The sequence below is a fragment of the Homarus americanus genome, unplaced genomic scaffold (genome assembly GCF_018991925.1).
Source record: "Homarus americanus isolate GMGI-L3 unplaced genomic scaffold, GMGI_Hamer_2.0 scaffold22993, whole genome shotgun sequence".
NCBI lineage: Eukaryota > Metazoa > Arthropoda > Malacostraca > Decapoda > Nephropidae > Homarus > Homarus americanus.
The window spans coordinates 23,382-40,000 of NW_024750937.1; the positions used below are offsets into that span (position 1 = coordinate 23,382).

Consider the following 16,619-nt stretch of genomic DNA (forward strand, 5'->3'; position numbering starts at 1 on the left):
AGAGCAGACGACGATAAAAAAGTGACCTAGTGAGAGAGGTGAAGGAAAGGTGAGGAGAAGAGGCGAGGAGGAGGGGAATAATAAAAGGCATGTAGAGGGAGAACGAGAAAGGGGGGAAGAATGGCACAGGTGGAACAACAGAGAAAGGGAAAGTGTGACAGAAAACAAATGAGAGAAAGAGAGAGACAAGAGTTAGGGTGGATAATGAGGGAAACACATGAGATGGTAAGTGTGAGAGACAAAGGGAGAGAATGAAAGAAAGAAGAGAGAGAGAGAAAGAGAGAGACAAGAGATAGGGTGGATAATGAGGGAAACACATGAGGTGGTAAGTGTGAGAGACAAAGGGAGAGAATGAAAGAAAGAAGAGAGAGAGAGAAAGAGAGAGAGAAAGAGAGAGAGAGAGAGAGAGAGAGAGAGAGAGAGAGGTAGGGTAAGTTAATGAAGAGAAACAATGGGAATGGTCAATAGAACCACCATAGAAAGAGAGAGAAAGAGAAAATGAGCAGCAGACAAGCAAAGTCGATAATAAATTGATCAAAAGGAGAGATGAATAAACAAAAAATCATCAAAAGAACAGAGAAGGAAGATAGAATAGAGAGAACAGAAAAATGATAAAACACGGAGAGAGATATAGGCAGTAGGCTAATGAATAGTGTGTGATGTTTATGTAATGCGAACGAGCCGAGCGAGTGAACCAGTGTGTGGCGTGAATAAGCGAGTGTACGACTGCTATCCTCTAGTGGCGTGATTGACGTGTGCTGCCACCTAGCGGTGTGAATGAAGTCGGATGTCTGAGTAGTTATAAGACATAGCACTAGGTTTGGTGATCAAGTGTATTTCCCTGTGAGACAGACTGCTCCACCACTGTACAGACCTCTCCCAGTAAACTACATCTGTAAAGACTGTTTCATTGAACCGTCAGGGACCAAGTAGAACTTGAACAGATAGGACCAAAGGAAAGACAGATAAATATGATGATAATGAGAACGACAGAGAAAATCGGACTGCTTTTGTTGTTTGAATAATGGAAACTGTGATGCATATCATTGGCCAAAGGAAGGCTATAGGTAAAAGGATAAATCGTGGCGAAATTCACCTCCGGGATTATTATAAGGTATTGGCGAGTAGGGTTACAACCGAGATAAGGAAAGCCAAGAGGAATAATGAGGTAAGGATAGCAAGGGAGGCGAAGACAAACCCCAAAGGATTCTACCAAATGTATCAAACTAAAACACGAAAAAAAATTGGACCAATATGGTCAGATAACGGCGAGCTACCTGATAACGACGGAGAAATGAACAATAATCTGAATAAATATTTTTCAACAGTTTTCACAACAGAAAATTTAAACATGATACCCGAGGCACCGACTCTATTCAGAGATAGTGAAGAAAACAAATTAAGTGAGATAGTAGTGACTAGTAACGATGTTAGTAAGCAAATAGACAAACTAAAGCCTAATAAGTCACCTGGTCCCGATGAGATATTTGCCAGAGTATTAAAGGAATGTAAGGAAGAGCTTAGTATGCCCTTAGCAAAGTTGTTTAACATGTCCTTAAAAACAGGTGTAGTACCAGAATCCTGGAGGATAGCGAATGTAATACCGATTTTCAAAAAGGGGGATAGATCACTGTCCTCTAACTACAGCCCAATCAGTCTAACATCAATAGTAGGCAAATTACTGGAAGCAATCATTTCAAACTCTATCCGAAATCACCTGGAGAAGCACCGATTTATCAATGATTCCCAGCATGGCTTCACAAGCGGGCGTTCATGTCTAACTAATCTATTAACATTCTTTTCATCAGTTTTCGAATCGGTGGACGAGGGGCACAATTATGATGTAGTATATCTCGACTTTAGCAAAGCCTTCGACAGAGTCCCCCACGAAAGACTAATTAGAAAGGCAGAAGCACATGGCATCAAAGGTAATATCCTTAAATGGATTAGGACGTGGTTACAGGACAGGAAACAGCGAGTGAGCATTAACGGCACTAAATCCCATTGGAGCAACGTCACTAGTGGAGTTCCCCAAGGCTCAGTACTTGGACCATTATTAATTATAATATACATAAACGACATAGATATCGGCATAGACAGCAACATAAGTAAATTTGCTGACGGCACTAAAATAGGACGTGTTATTAAATCTGACGAGAACTCGGCAAAATCACAGGAAGATCTAAACAAATTTTTCGAATGGTCTGAAAAATGGCAGATGAAATTCAACGTGGACAAATGTAAAGTACTCAGTATAGGAGATGTAAACAGGGAAACCAGTTACCAGATGAACAACGATGCCATTGAGAAATCCGACTGCGAGAGAGATTTAGGAGTAATGATAAGTAGGAACCTTAAGCCAAGTAAACAATGTGTTTTTTCTCGTAACAAGACTAATAAAGTACTTGGGTTCATACAAACGAGTGTTAGTTACAAGACTAGCGAGGTCATCCTAAATCTGCATCTTGAGCTTGTGAGACCTCACCTAGATTACGCAGTTCAGTTCTGATCATCGTATTACAAAAGGGATATAGAATCCTTGGAAAGAATCCAGAGGAGAATGACAAGACTAATCCCGGGCATTAGGAACCTTGAGTATAGAGACAGGTTAAAGCATCTTAATTTGCACTCCCTCGAGAGACGTAGAGCGAGAGGCGACCTGATAGAGGTGTATAAATGGAAGTCAGGGCTTAACAAAGGGGACATTACAAAGGATACTCAAACTATCCAACCAGGAGCGAACTCGTAACAATGGTTTTAAATTAGACAAATTTAGAGTTAGGCGCGAAATAGGTAAACACTGGTTTGGAAATAGAGTAGTGGATGAATGGAACAAGTTACCAAATATCATCATGAACTCAAATACGCTGGATAGCTTCAAACATAGGTTGGATGCTTCCTCAGTGACCGACGCCAAGCTGTACGCTTCCGAGGGGCTGTCTCCACCTTTCAGTCACTCACCTGTGGCGTCCCCCAAGGCACCAAGATGGGACCACTCTGCTTCCTTATGCTCATCAATGATGCCCTAAGAGAAACCCCTGCTCGCTGGAAATATGTCGACGACTGCACCATTGGGATCAGCGTCAAAAATTCTGCTCCCGACTCCACCGCCCTTCAGGATTTATCGAACAGTCTCCAAAACTGGGCCACCAACAACCATGTCACCATCAAGCATACCAAGACCATGGTTATGCACATCAACCTCTCCTCCGACATTGTCCCACCTCCTTCCATTACTTTAGGTCCGAACACACTCCAGGTTGTAGATTCCACGAAGCTCCTCGACGTCACCATAGACAACAAACTAAATTGGAAACCACACGTCAGTGAAGTTGTCAAATCCTCCAGTTTCCATCTCCACCTCCTCCGCCGACTCAAGTCCCTCGGAGTTCCTGCACTCGAGCTCTCAGTGTTTACACAACATTCATACTTCCCAAGCTCACCTATGCCTTCCCTACCTGGTCTTCCTCCGTAAATGCCACACAACGTAAACACCTAGAAAAAGTGCAAAAGAGGGCATGCAAGATTATTCTCTCCCCTTCCTACTCCACATATCAAGAAGTGCTCAACACACTGACCCTTTCGACTCTCACTGACCATCACCACGACCTCATCTGCAAATTTGGTAAGAAGCTTCTACACTATCCTCGACACCGGCTCCTACTACCACCTGAGATCCCTAGCCCGAGAATTGCTGTTCGACACCACAACCGCATCCAGCCCATACGTGCACGAACTGATCGCTATAAGAACAGCCCAGTCCCAACCATTGTAAAAATTATCAATAACTTGTAATAAACCAGTGTATTCACTCCCAGTAAACACTACTCCTTGCACTGTCACTATGTTGAAATGAACTGTAGTTTGAGCTTTTCCCCATCTAGTTATTATATGTCTTATTTGTGTCACTTATGTTACTTGTATATTATTTGTAATTCGTAACCCATTCCCCAAATATGTAACTGTATATTTTCAGCCTTCTGGCTGCCAAGCTCTTTCAATAAACCGTTAATTATTATTATTATTATTATTATTATTATTATTATTATTATTATATGAGCAATAGGGGTTGGATGTAAACGGGACTGCCCAGTATGGGCCAATAGGCCCGCTGAAGTTTCCTCCATTCTTATGTTCTCTCTCTCTCCTTAGGTCTGGCCCGTGTAATATGGAAGGAATGTTAAGAATGGTTCCCAGGGCTTCAACTATTTAATTAATTATATAACGCTAGCCGCTGGGCCTCACCTATCCGCCTCCTTATTATCAGGATGAGCGAGGATCACCCGTGGGTCAGTGAGGATCAGTAAGAACACGGAGTAATAAAAAGAATCGTAGGATGTCACGGAAGATAACTGTAATGGGCTGAGGATGGCGGAGGATCTCTGAGGATGACGGAGGAGCACTGAGGATCACGAGGATTTACTGAGAGCCTAGTAGGATCACTCAGGATCACCCCGAGAAGACTGGAGGATCATTGGTTGGTGTGTGTGGGGAGAGAGAGAGAGAGAGAGAGAGAGAGAGAGAGAGAGAGAGAGAGAGAGAGAGAGAGAGAGAGAGAGAGAGAGAGAGAGCGAGCGAGAGAGAGAGAGAGAGAGAGAGAGAGAGAGAGAGAGAGAGAGAGAGAGAGAGAGAGAGAGAGAGAGAGAGAGAGAGAGAGAGAGGAGAGAGAGAGAGAGAGGAGAGAGAGAGAGAGAGAGAGAGAGAGTGAAAGGAGAGAGAGAGAGAGAGAGAGAGAGGGAGAGAGAGAGAGAGAGAGAGAGAGACACACACTTAATGAATAATGAATGGAATCTTAAAACAGTAATCTAAACAGAAGATGAATGAAGGTCTTTAGGAGATAAATAATTCAGGCTGTAAATTATAGAAGTGAATAATGTGTATAATTATCAGGTAATTATATACTGTGGTGTATAATTAGTAGTTATTTATTGTATTAGTTTAGAACAAATCAAGAGGAATATTAGTAAATTCTTTACATACATACATACATAAAATAAATAATGGTTGCCCCTCGTGTAACGAGGATGGCCAGCCCAAGGGCCACCCAGGCGTGAATTTGTTTAAGGTGTAGAAGCTGTCGCCAACACAACAACCACACCCTTAGTTAACGCGTTGCATGACCCAGTGTTAAGGAATTGTCCAAGAAGACCGGACAACTCGCCAACTGCACTGGCTAACCATTACCCCGGAACACGGTCCGCAAATCGATTAACATCCAGGTCCCCAATTACTGCTGGGTAGACAGAGGCAAATGGCGTAAAGAAACTTAACCATAGTTTCACCCTACCCGAGGATCGAACTCGGGTCCGCTCGCTTACGAGGCGAGAATGCTGACCATTACACCACAGGACGCCTACACACACACACACATAGAGCGGCCCCCCTTGGCCAACGTTCGGCCCATTCCCCAAGTCCCTCTCCCCGACCCATCCTCACCACCAGGATATCAACATAATCAGAAGTGACAATTTCGTTTCCGAAAGAAGTGGGACCAGTGTTGAACAGTGATGAACAGTGTTTAAGCCAGTGAATTCAGCACCAGACAGTACCAGTGAGAGCCGTGACCCACCAGTGAGATAAGCACCCCTGGGAACTGACCGCTGTCTTCTGACCAGGAGGTGCTAATCAGTCCACCCTGAGAACAACAGTGGGTCGGCTTCACACCTGACTACGAAATAACACAACACTACCCAACAGGGTGGGGCACTGTGATACCACCCCACCCGGTGTCCCCATGACTACGTGAGGTCCTTCATATCAACACACCCGAGGACGAGTTACTGCACCACGTGAACACCACACCACCTGGTGTCTCCATGACCAGTCCAGACCCGGGCCATCAACTGTAAACTATAATAATTTGTATGTTCAATTCATGTTTCTTCTTCTTCTTTCAGTAATGAAAGCTTTTGTTAAACGACCCACCTACCTCATGTCTTTGTATGTAATAAGTCATTTTTTTCCAATGTATATTTTCAGCCTTCGGGCTGCCGACTTTTTCGCTAATTTAAGGCAGTTCAATACTTTTACGGAAAGACAGTGCGTATTTTCAAGGTGTCAGTGACTGTGAGTGCTAGACTTGTGAATATGTGCGTCACAGTGTCACGATACCGTCACACTGCTCCAGCTGAAGTCCGGTGCTGGCTATCCTCCACCCCACACTATCACTCTACTAAAGGCGCTGAGAATCTTTCACAACCGCGGCTGCAGACGGGGTCGCCGCATTCCCAGACAAATCCCTATCATGACGCCGAGCAAGCATAAGAAAGTCAAGCCAGTGCCAGAGAGACAGTGTGCTCGCTATGAAGTGCCGCGACTATGGTACAGCCTACCCCTACTGCTGTCTAATTTTACATCTTCATGCAACAAGGTGGAGGAGGTCAGTGTCACAGTAAAGTCAGTTGGTGCAGGCGTTGTGGCGATAACAAAGGCGTGGCAAATTGCTCCTGAGATCTGTGCCATAGAAAACTATGAGTTATTTCACAACCTTAGAAAAGACGGAAGAGGTGGTGGTGTAGTGCTGTACTGTCGCCGTGACCTTAAACCATCACCCCTAGGTGTTAATGTACCTGAGGATGTAGAAGCTTTGTGGGTTAAGGTCACTCCCACCTCCCCACCCCCGCCAGCTTTCAAGGTTTCTCATTGTTGCGGCTTATCACCACCACCCCCCGCGCTCACTTACCGCCAATGTACTGGTTACTCATATAATAGACACTGCTGACTCCCTGAGATCCAGATTTCCATGTGGTGACTTTAATGGGTTAGACATCAGCAACATCACCCAACACCTCCACCTTGGACAGATAGTTGACTTTCCTACACATGGGAATGCCACCCTGGACCACTATCTCCCCCCCCACCCTGCCTCCCATGGGGAGGAGCACCCACCTGTCTCTACTGTGGTCACCTACACCTACCATCTCACGACCGCCAGTTGTCACCAGGACTTACCGACCTACCCCTGACTCGGTCATGCGACGTTTCGGACAATGGGTGACCCGGTGGTGACCGGTAATAAAGTCACAGGAAAAACAGTCCCATTTCCATTAAACACCATAGAGACTAATTAAAGTAAATAAACAAATAGTATTTTCAGTCGCTTATTAACTGACAATACAAGGCAATGAAACAAAAACATTTATGTCAGACGTTTATTGGCAATATATAACATGTACACATTGACTTTTTTACCTGGATTCGACCCGGTATCCCTGGACTGAAGTGATCACGGTAGACGATGTGCAGAACAAGTGGGAGTATTACTTGGACACTATCACCAAAGCCTACCACCACTTCTTTCCAGCCAAAACACTGAGGATCCACCCCGATGATGTCCCGTGGATTACACCCCGCATAAAAAGACTTATTGAGCAGCGCAACAAGGCATACTACACCAACAACCGCCTGTACAAAAGTCTACATAACCAGGTCATCAGGGAAATCAAGTCAGCCAAGAAGTCTTATTGTCCCAGGAAGGTGCACGGCCTCAAGGAAGTCGGCATCGGTCAGTAGTACTCCAAGGTAAAAGATCTCTGTGGTCTTAACTGTCAGTCTCCCACATTTCCTTTTCTCTCTCATTTACCGAGTGAGGAGGCAGCTGAGATAATTAATAACCACTTTGCTACCAGATGTCATACCTTACCCAGTCTTGACCTCACTCTCCTCCCGGCCTTCTTACCTTCCCCCTCCCCCCTCCCAAATTCAACCATTTGAAATTATCAACAAGCTCCTGAAATTAAATCCAAACGCTCCACGACCCCAATTGACCTACCAATCAAAATTTACAAGCAGTTTGCAGTCGAACTTGCCACCTCCTTCTGTTCCATTATTAATGCATCCCACAGAGAAAGCAAATGCCCTAATAAATAGAAAACCGCATTTGTCACCCCAATCCCCAAGGTCCCCACCCCACAATCCACTAGTGGGCATTTGCTAGTATTTATCGGTCAATTGATCCACAGCAATTTAGCAATATGAGGACCTCCTCTACATCACACTGCTTAGTTAGTTTTCTGGATTTTCTGCACAAAAACCTGGAGAAACATAAGACATCACTGGACGTTGCCCTTGTTGACATCAGGAAGGCTTTTGACCTTGTTGATCACTGCACTGTTATCAACAAGGCCATTGCACTTGGGCTGCCCACCAACCTGGTCAAATGGCTTACTAATTTCCTGAGTGAGCGTCGTCAGGCAGCGAGGTACCAGGGTTCTGTCTCCTCATTCCAACACCTCACCTGCGGTGTTCCCCAGGGTACCAAGATGGGACCACTGTGCTTCCTAATCCTTATCAACGACGCTCTATCGGACACTCCTCACAGGTGGAAGTACGTGGATGTTTGCACTGAGGGGGTTACAGTGGACAACACCTCACCGGACTACTCATCGCTACAAGGCACCCTGGACAGGCTACAGGCATGGACTACGGAGAACAAGGTCACAATCAATCACACCAAAACCGTAGTCATGCACATCAATACCGCCACCACTCCAGTGCAAGCCCCAGCAGTCACAGTGGGTGCCCATCCTCTCCAGCTGGTGCAGTCTGCCAAACTCCTGGGTGTAACTATAGACCACAAACTGGACTGGAAGGCCCATGTAAACAACACAGGCAAGGCAGCCTCGTACCGACTCTACATGCTACGAAGACTTAGGTCACTTGAGACACCCACGCCAGAGCTGAGGACCATCTACAACGCCTTTATTCTCCCCAAATTAAAGTATGCATCACCAGCCTGGTCGTCTTCTCTCAACTCCACCCAACAACGTCAGCTAGAGAAGGTACAGAAAAGGGCCTGCAGAATCATGCTCGGCGCAGAATACTCCGGCTACATCAACGCTCTCTCCACCCTGGAAATGCCATCCCTCAGTGACCTCCACCACCAAGCACTAAGGTTTGGCAGTGGACTACTGCACCATCCTCGTCATCGCCACCTACTGTCCACCGGCAGTCCCCCCCACTTCGCGCAGTCCGCCACTACAACAAAATTCAGCCCATAAGAGCCTGCACCGATAGATATAAGAATAGCACCATCCCATCTATTGTTAAAATAATAAACAACTCCTGATTTATGTACTGTACAGCCCTGTAAATGTATTGAACATATCATTATGTCTAAATCACATGTAAGTTTGTATATTTTCAGCCACCGGCTTCAACTCTATTAATAAACCGTTTATTATTATTATTACATACATACATAAACAAACATACATACATACATACATACATATACATACATCTGTACATACATGCATACAATACATACACACACACACACACACACACACACTGTGAAGAATTACTACACCACATCAGGCCCCTCATAGCACCATTGTGATTACTACACGTCAAGCCCTCATAACACCACCTGTGAGGGAACTAGTACTCCACGTGATCCCTCATACACCACCTGTGAGGAACTACTACACCACGTCAAGCCCCTCATAACACCACCTGTGAGAACTAGTACTCCACGTGATGCCCCTCATAACACCATCTGTGAGGGAACTACTACACCACGTCAAGCCCCTCATAACACCACCTGTGAGGGAACTAGTACTCCACGTGATGCCCTCATAACACCACCTGTGAGGAACTAGTACTCGTGATGCCCTCATAACACCATCTGTGAGGGTACTCACCACGTCAAGCCCCTCATACACCACCTGTGGGGAACTAGTACTCACGTGATGCCCTCATAACACCACCTGTGGGGAACTACTACACCACGTGATGCCCTCATAACACCACCTGTGAGGGAACTAGTACTCCACGTGATGCCCCTCATAACACCATCTGTGAGGAAGTTACTACACCACGTGTTTGCTGTTCAACACCTCAGCTCACATGATCTACGTGTGCTTAAACATTAATCTGTATGTTCACTGTATGTTCCTTTACCTTTCTCTAATGAAGGCTTTTTGTTAAACCACCAATGTATGTAATAAGTCATTTATGTCCAATGTATATTTTCTGCCTTCGGGCTGCAAACTTTTGCAATAAACCGTTTTATTATTATTATTATTATTATTATTATGACACACACACACACACACACACACACACACATCCTAATCACATAAAAACATCTTGAAAACTTAAGAGTGAAAAACCTGACTGTCCCAAAGAGTGTCAGCCGTCTGCTTGTGAAGGACGCCGCAGGAAATAAAATACACACACTTACCAACTTACAAACACACTTTACACTTTACGCTCCCTGGTTCCATTTACTTAAGATCATCGTCACAGAGATATTTAAGTGAAGGGGATAGTACTGACGTGTTAATAAATGAGTAACAAAAAAAATATCATTTTACGAATGTTCTTGTTTTTATTAGTGTGGAAAATAACAACAACAAACAGTGAGATTAGAGTTGGCCTTTAAATATGGGTTATATAAATGACAAGAATCTTCATATATGGGTTAAGTAGACGATAAGAGACACTGTAGTTAACGAATGATTCTGTATAATACTGTAGAAATTATTAACCAGGTCGTGTTAATATTGTCTCAGGGCGGTGGTGGTGTGGTGGTGATGTAACTCATTGACAAACATAAGTAGGAATAGAGTTCGATCCCAAAGTCTCACTATCCTTTTCTCCCTTCCCCCATCCTTTCCACTATCATTTTCTCCCCTATTCTCCCTTCCACCCCTATTCTCCCTTCTCCCTTCCCTCCTCTCCCTTCTCTCCCTCCTTCCTATCCCTACCTACAGCACCACACACACACTCACTGTTAACACACCCAGAGTTATGTTATACTAGATTTTCTCTCCCACACTCCCACGCACTCTCACATTTCCACACACACACACACTCCTCCTTATACTCCACGCCCCACACACTGCTCCACACAGATGAGAGACGCAACACAGGTGAGAGATGCAACACAGGTGAGGCAACACAGGTGAGAGACACAACACAGGTGAGAGACACACACACAGCACAGGTGAGAGACGCAACACAGGTGAGAGACACAACACAGGTGAGGACGCAACACAGGTGAGAGAGACAACACAGATGAGAGAGACAACACAGGTGAGAGACGCAACACAGGTGAGAGAGATGCAACACAGACGAGAAAGATGCAACACAGGTGAGAGAGATGCAACACAGGTGAGAGAGATGCAACACAGGTGAGAGACAACACAGGTGAGAGATAACACAGACGAGAAAGATGCAACACAGGTGAGAGATGCAACACAGGTGAGATGCAAACAGGTGAGAGAGACACAACACAGGTGAGAGAGATGCAACACAGGTGAGAGAGATGCAACACAGGTGAGAGACACAACACAGGTGAGAGAGATGCAAAACAGGTGAGAGAGATGCAACACAGGTGAGAGAGATGCAACACAGGCGAGAGATGCAACACAGGTGAGAGAGATGAACACAGGTGAGAGAGATGCAACACAGGTGAGAGACACAACACAGGTGAGAGAGATGCAACACAGGTGAGAGAGATGCAACACAGGTGAGAGACGCAACAGGTGAGAGACGCAACACAGGTGAGAGACGCAACACAGGTGAGACACACAACACAGGTGAGAGAGGTGCAACACAGGTGAGAGAGATAACACAGGTGAGAGACGCAACACAGGTGAGAGACGCAACACAGGTGAGAGACGCAACACAGGTGAGAGACGCAACACAGGTGAGAGAGATCAACACAGGTGAGAGACGCAACCAGGTGAGACGCAACACAGGTGAGAGACGCAACACAGGTGAGACACACAACACAGGTGAGAGAGATGCAACACAGGTGAGAGAGATGCAACACAGGTGAGAGCACAGGAGAGACGACACAGGTGAGAGACGCAACACAGGTGAGAGAGATGCAACACAGGTGAGAGAGATGCAACACAGGTGAGAGACGCAACACAGGTGAGAGACGCAACACAGGTGAGAGACGCAACACAGGTGAGAGACACACACAACACAGGTGAGAGACGCAACACAGGTGAGACACAACACAGGTGAGAGATGCAACACAGGCGAGAGACGCAACACAGGTGAGAGACGCACACAGGTGAGAGACGCAACACAGGTGGGAGAGACACCATGGGAGAGAGATGCAACACAGGTGAGAGACGCAACACAGGTGAGAGCGCAACACAGGTGAGAGACAACACAGGTGAGAGACGCAACACAGGTGAGAGCGCACACAGGTGAGACGCAACACAGGTGAGACGCAACACAGGTGAGAGACACAACACAGGTGAGAGAGATGCAACACAGGTGAGAGACGCACAGGTGGAGCACCAGGTGAGAGAGACACAGGTGAGAGACGAACAGGTGAGAGACGCAACACAGGTGAGACACACACAAACACAGGTGAGAGACGCAACACAGGTGAGAGACGCACCAGGAGGGAGACGCAACACAGGTGAGACACACACACAACACAGGTGAGAGAGATGCAACACAGGTGAGAGACGCAACACAGGTGAGGGACCACACAGGTGAGACACACATAACACAGATGAGAGACGCAACACAGGTGAGAGAGATGCAACACAGGTGAGAGAGATGCAACACAGGTGAGAGACACAACACAGGTGAGACACACACACACACACAACACAGGTGAGAGACACAACACAGGTGAGAGACACAACACAGGTGAGAGACACAACACAGGTGAGAGACACAACACAGGTGAGAGACACAACACAGGTGAGAGACGCAACACAGGTGAGAGACGCAACACAAAGGGGGTATCAGGTTCACTGTGCCAGACTTCCTCTTTGATGTCTCACTCCCTCACCCCTACCTTCCCTCCTTCCTACCTTCCATCATACCCTCCCTCCCTCCCTCCCTCAAACCTTCCTTCCTCCCTCCCTCCTCCCCTACCCTCCCTCCCTCCTTCCTCCCTTCCCTCGCTCCCTCCCTCTCTTCGGACCCTCCTCCTGCCCTCATACCACCCCTTCCTCACCCCTGCACCTCCCTCCCTCCCCCACCCTTTCCTCCCCACCTCCTTCCCTCCCCCCACCTCCTTCCCCCCCTCCCCCCCACCCCTCCTTCCCTCCCTCCCCTCCGCCCATCATACCCCTCCTCCCTCCCTCCCTCCCCGAACCTTCCTACCCTGTCTCTCCCCCACCCCTTCCTATCACCGCTCCTTCTAACTCTCCTCCATCAGTCTACCCCGTGTATAAGGAGAGAGAGAGAGAGAGAGAGAGAGAGAGAGGTGGACTCCTAACCAGTCAGAGTCATTCTCTTTAACAAGGCAGCAGATCGACAGGTATTATAAATTACGTCTGGTCAAACAATAGTACTCTCTCTCTCTCTCTCTCTCTCTCTCTCTCTCTCTCTCTCTCTCTCTCTAAACCAATATTGTCACTAATAAGCTTTGTCTTGACACGCACGCACACACACAAATACACACATACATACATACATACATGTATACCTATATACATACATTACATACATACATACATACATACATGCATACATGCTGTACATACAGGCATACTGTACATACATACATACATACATACATACATACATACCTATACGTATATTTAAACAAGGCCATACTGTATATAAGTGTGTGTGTGTGTGTGTGTGTCCAACATGGATTAATCAACACCCGAGAAAAATAAGAAACAAACAACAATAAAACAACAACAAAAACCACAACAATAACAACAACACAACAACAACAACAACAACAATAACCAGAACTAAATCGACTTAATATATTTTTATTTTCCCACCAAACTCATCATCACGTGGGTCATGTCAACGTAGTTTTAATCTCCTCTGAACTAAAAAAAAATAAAAAATAACTAAAAAATAAAATAGAAGCTAAAGACAACAAGAGCTGATTTACGTCTGTTTTGGTATTTCCCTAAAGGAACGATAACTGTGGGTTTGTTTACAGCCAGACCTCACGAACGGGTAAGTCTCCTCAGCGAAAGAAAATAAAGAGAAGGATTGAGTGTGTTCAGTATATGCAATATCCTGAAAGCGTCATATGCATATTGCAGTAGACGGCCATTGCTATCGGATTTGCATTTGTAAGTAATGATATACATCTGTGTCCTTCACATATACGCCTCTGCATCCAATCTCGTATAAGGGAGAGAACTGTTGTGTTAGCTCACCGATTTTCATTTGTTTTCCAGGGTTACGTCGTTTATTGTAAATTATGCCATATTAGGATGTATTCGGAAAGGGATTATTGTGTTTGCTCACCGATTTTCATTTGTTTTTTTCAGTGTTACGTAGTTTACTGTTAAATGCAGTGTTGGATGATGTATTCGGAGAGAGATTGTTGTGTTCTGTGGCGATTTTCATTTGTTTTTCAGAACGGCATGTACTTTACACTTGCACATATACCTTATTTATACATTGTGCTTCGAGAACTGCCAACGTTTGTTTTAATAATTCCCTATAATCATCATTTCGTTCAACTGATTAACACTATTTACGTAAAATTAAACTGACAAGACAGCCGTCGAAAAATTAATAAAAGAATTAGTTTCAGTCTTTCAACGTTCATTCTATGATAAAAGATGGCGGGTTGTTGCCTTTAGTCGACCCAAGTCCACTTCTGATACTTCCTTGTAGAGATCATTGGCCTTAGATCCGCCTACCTGCCTTAGCTTACATAGGGGAAGACGACTGCTTCTTGTTGATGATTTTCTTTTGTTTTTCTGCGTGTTGTGTTACTTATAGTTATATGTGTATAAGGAAAGCCGACTGCTATGTTGTTGACGATTTTCTTTTGTTTTTCTGCGTATTATGTTGTTTATAGATACATATTTATCATAAATTATCTTCGTTTTTGAGCTTTCGTGTTGTACCTCGTGTGACTTGACTTTCTATCACTTACCATTACGTTATGTAGTTCACTAATAATGAAAATAATGATAATAATAAAGAAAATAATGATGATAATAACAATAATAACCCTGAGAGTGTAAACTGACACAACCAGGAGTGACCAGCCGGGGGGCGGGTCAGGGTCAGGCGTCTGCAGGAAGATGGTTGGGCAGATAATCGGTGGCCCCAGGATATTACACGCCCATTAGACCGGTGAGGGGAGGGGTAGAGGAGGGGGGAGGGGAGGAGGGGTAAGGGGGGGAGAGGGGCAGAGGGGGAGAGGGGCAGAGGAGGGCAAGGGGTGAGGGTAAGGGGCAGAGGGGGTTAAGGTCAGTCTAGAAAGGTAGGGAAGGGGTGATGAGATTTACCAGGGGAAGAAGACAGGGAGGGGGAGAGCTCTGGGGGTATATCTAGGGAAATAGGTATGGAGGGGGGGGAGAGCTGGGGTATATCTGGGGAGAAAGGTTGGAGGGGGAGAAGAGAGAGAGATGGGGTAAGATCAGGGAGAGAGTGGCACCTGACACTCTGGGGGCCATGGTGTTGCCCCAGTGTCAGAAGTGAAATGTGACACCCAGCATAAACATATGACACCCAAGACTGGAATATGACGACGAATATGTGGCACCAAACAGGGATAGATGAGAAAACTTGTGTAGTAAAACATTGAGAGAGCATTGAAACAACACACACACACACACACACACACACACACACACACACACACACACACACACACACACACTGAATCCCACAACCCTCATTAATTACAAAACTTCACATCAGTTCATAATCAAGAGAATAATTATAATCACGATAGCAACAACAACATTACAGAAGGGTTGAGGGCGCAATATAAACACAAATATTAATTACTAAAGTTCCTTGCAAAATTTATAACGCCCTCACAGACTCAACCGTAAGCACCAGAGAGAGACAGAGAGAAAATTTAAACATGATACCCGAGGCACCGACTATACACAGAGATAGTGAAGAAAATAGATTAAGCGAGATAGTAGTGACTAGTAACGATGTTAGTAAGCAAATAGACAAACTAAAGCCTAATAAGTCACCAGGTCCCGATGAGATATTTGTCAGAGTATCAAAGGAATGTAAGGAAGAGCTTAGTATACCCTTAGCAAAATTGTTTAACAGGTCCTTAAAAACGGGTGTAGTACCAGAATCCTAGAGTATAGCGAATGTAATACCGATTTTCAAGAAGGGAGATAGATCACTATCCTCTAACTACCGTCCAGTCAGTTTAACATCAATTGTAGGTAAATTGCTGGAAGCAATAATTTCAAACTATTCGAAATCACCTGGAGAAGCACCGATTTATCAATGATTCCTAACATGGCTTCACAAGCGGGCGTTCATGTCTAACTAATCTAATTAACATTATTTTCAGCTGTTTTAGAATCATTGGACGAGGGGCACAATTATGATGTGGTATATCTCGACTTGAGCAAAGCCTTCGACAGTCCCCCACGAAAGACTAATGCGCAAAGTGGAGGCTCATGGCATTGGAGGAGATATTCTAAAATGGATTAGGGCGTGGTTACAGGACAGGAACCAGCGAGTGAGCATTAACGGCACTAAATCCGATTGAAACAACGTCACTAGTGGAGTTCCCCAAGGCTCAGTACTTGGACCATTATTATTTATTATGTACATAAACGACATAGATATCGGCGTAGACAACAACATAAGTAAATTTGCTGATGACACTAAAATGGGCGTGTAATTAAATCTGACGAGGACTCCGCAAAACTACAGGAAGATCTAAAAAG

The 16,619-nt window shown here is 45.1% G+C and overlaps 1 non-coding gene across 1 annotated transcript; it reads right to left on the bottom strand.

The window, feature by feature from the left end:
- Positions 1 to 5,278: 5,278 nt before the first annotated feature.
- On the bottom strand, positions 5,279 to 5,352 carry Trnat-cgu. Its single transcript has one exon. It is a non-coding gene; the product is annotated as a tRNA-Thr (tRNA).
- Positions 5,353 to 16,619: the final 11,267 nt, after the last annotated feature.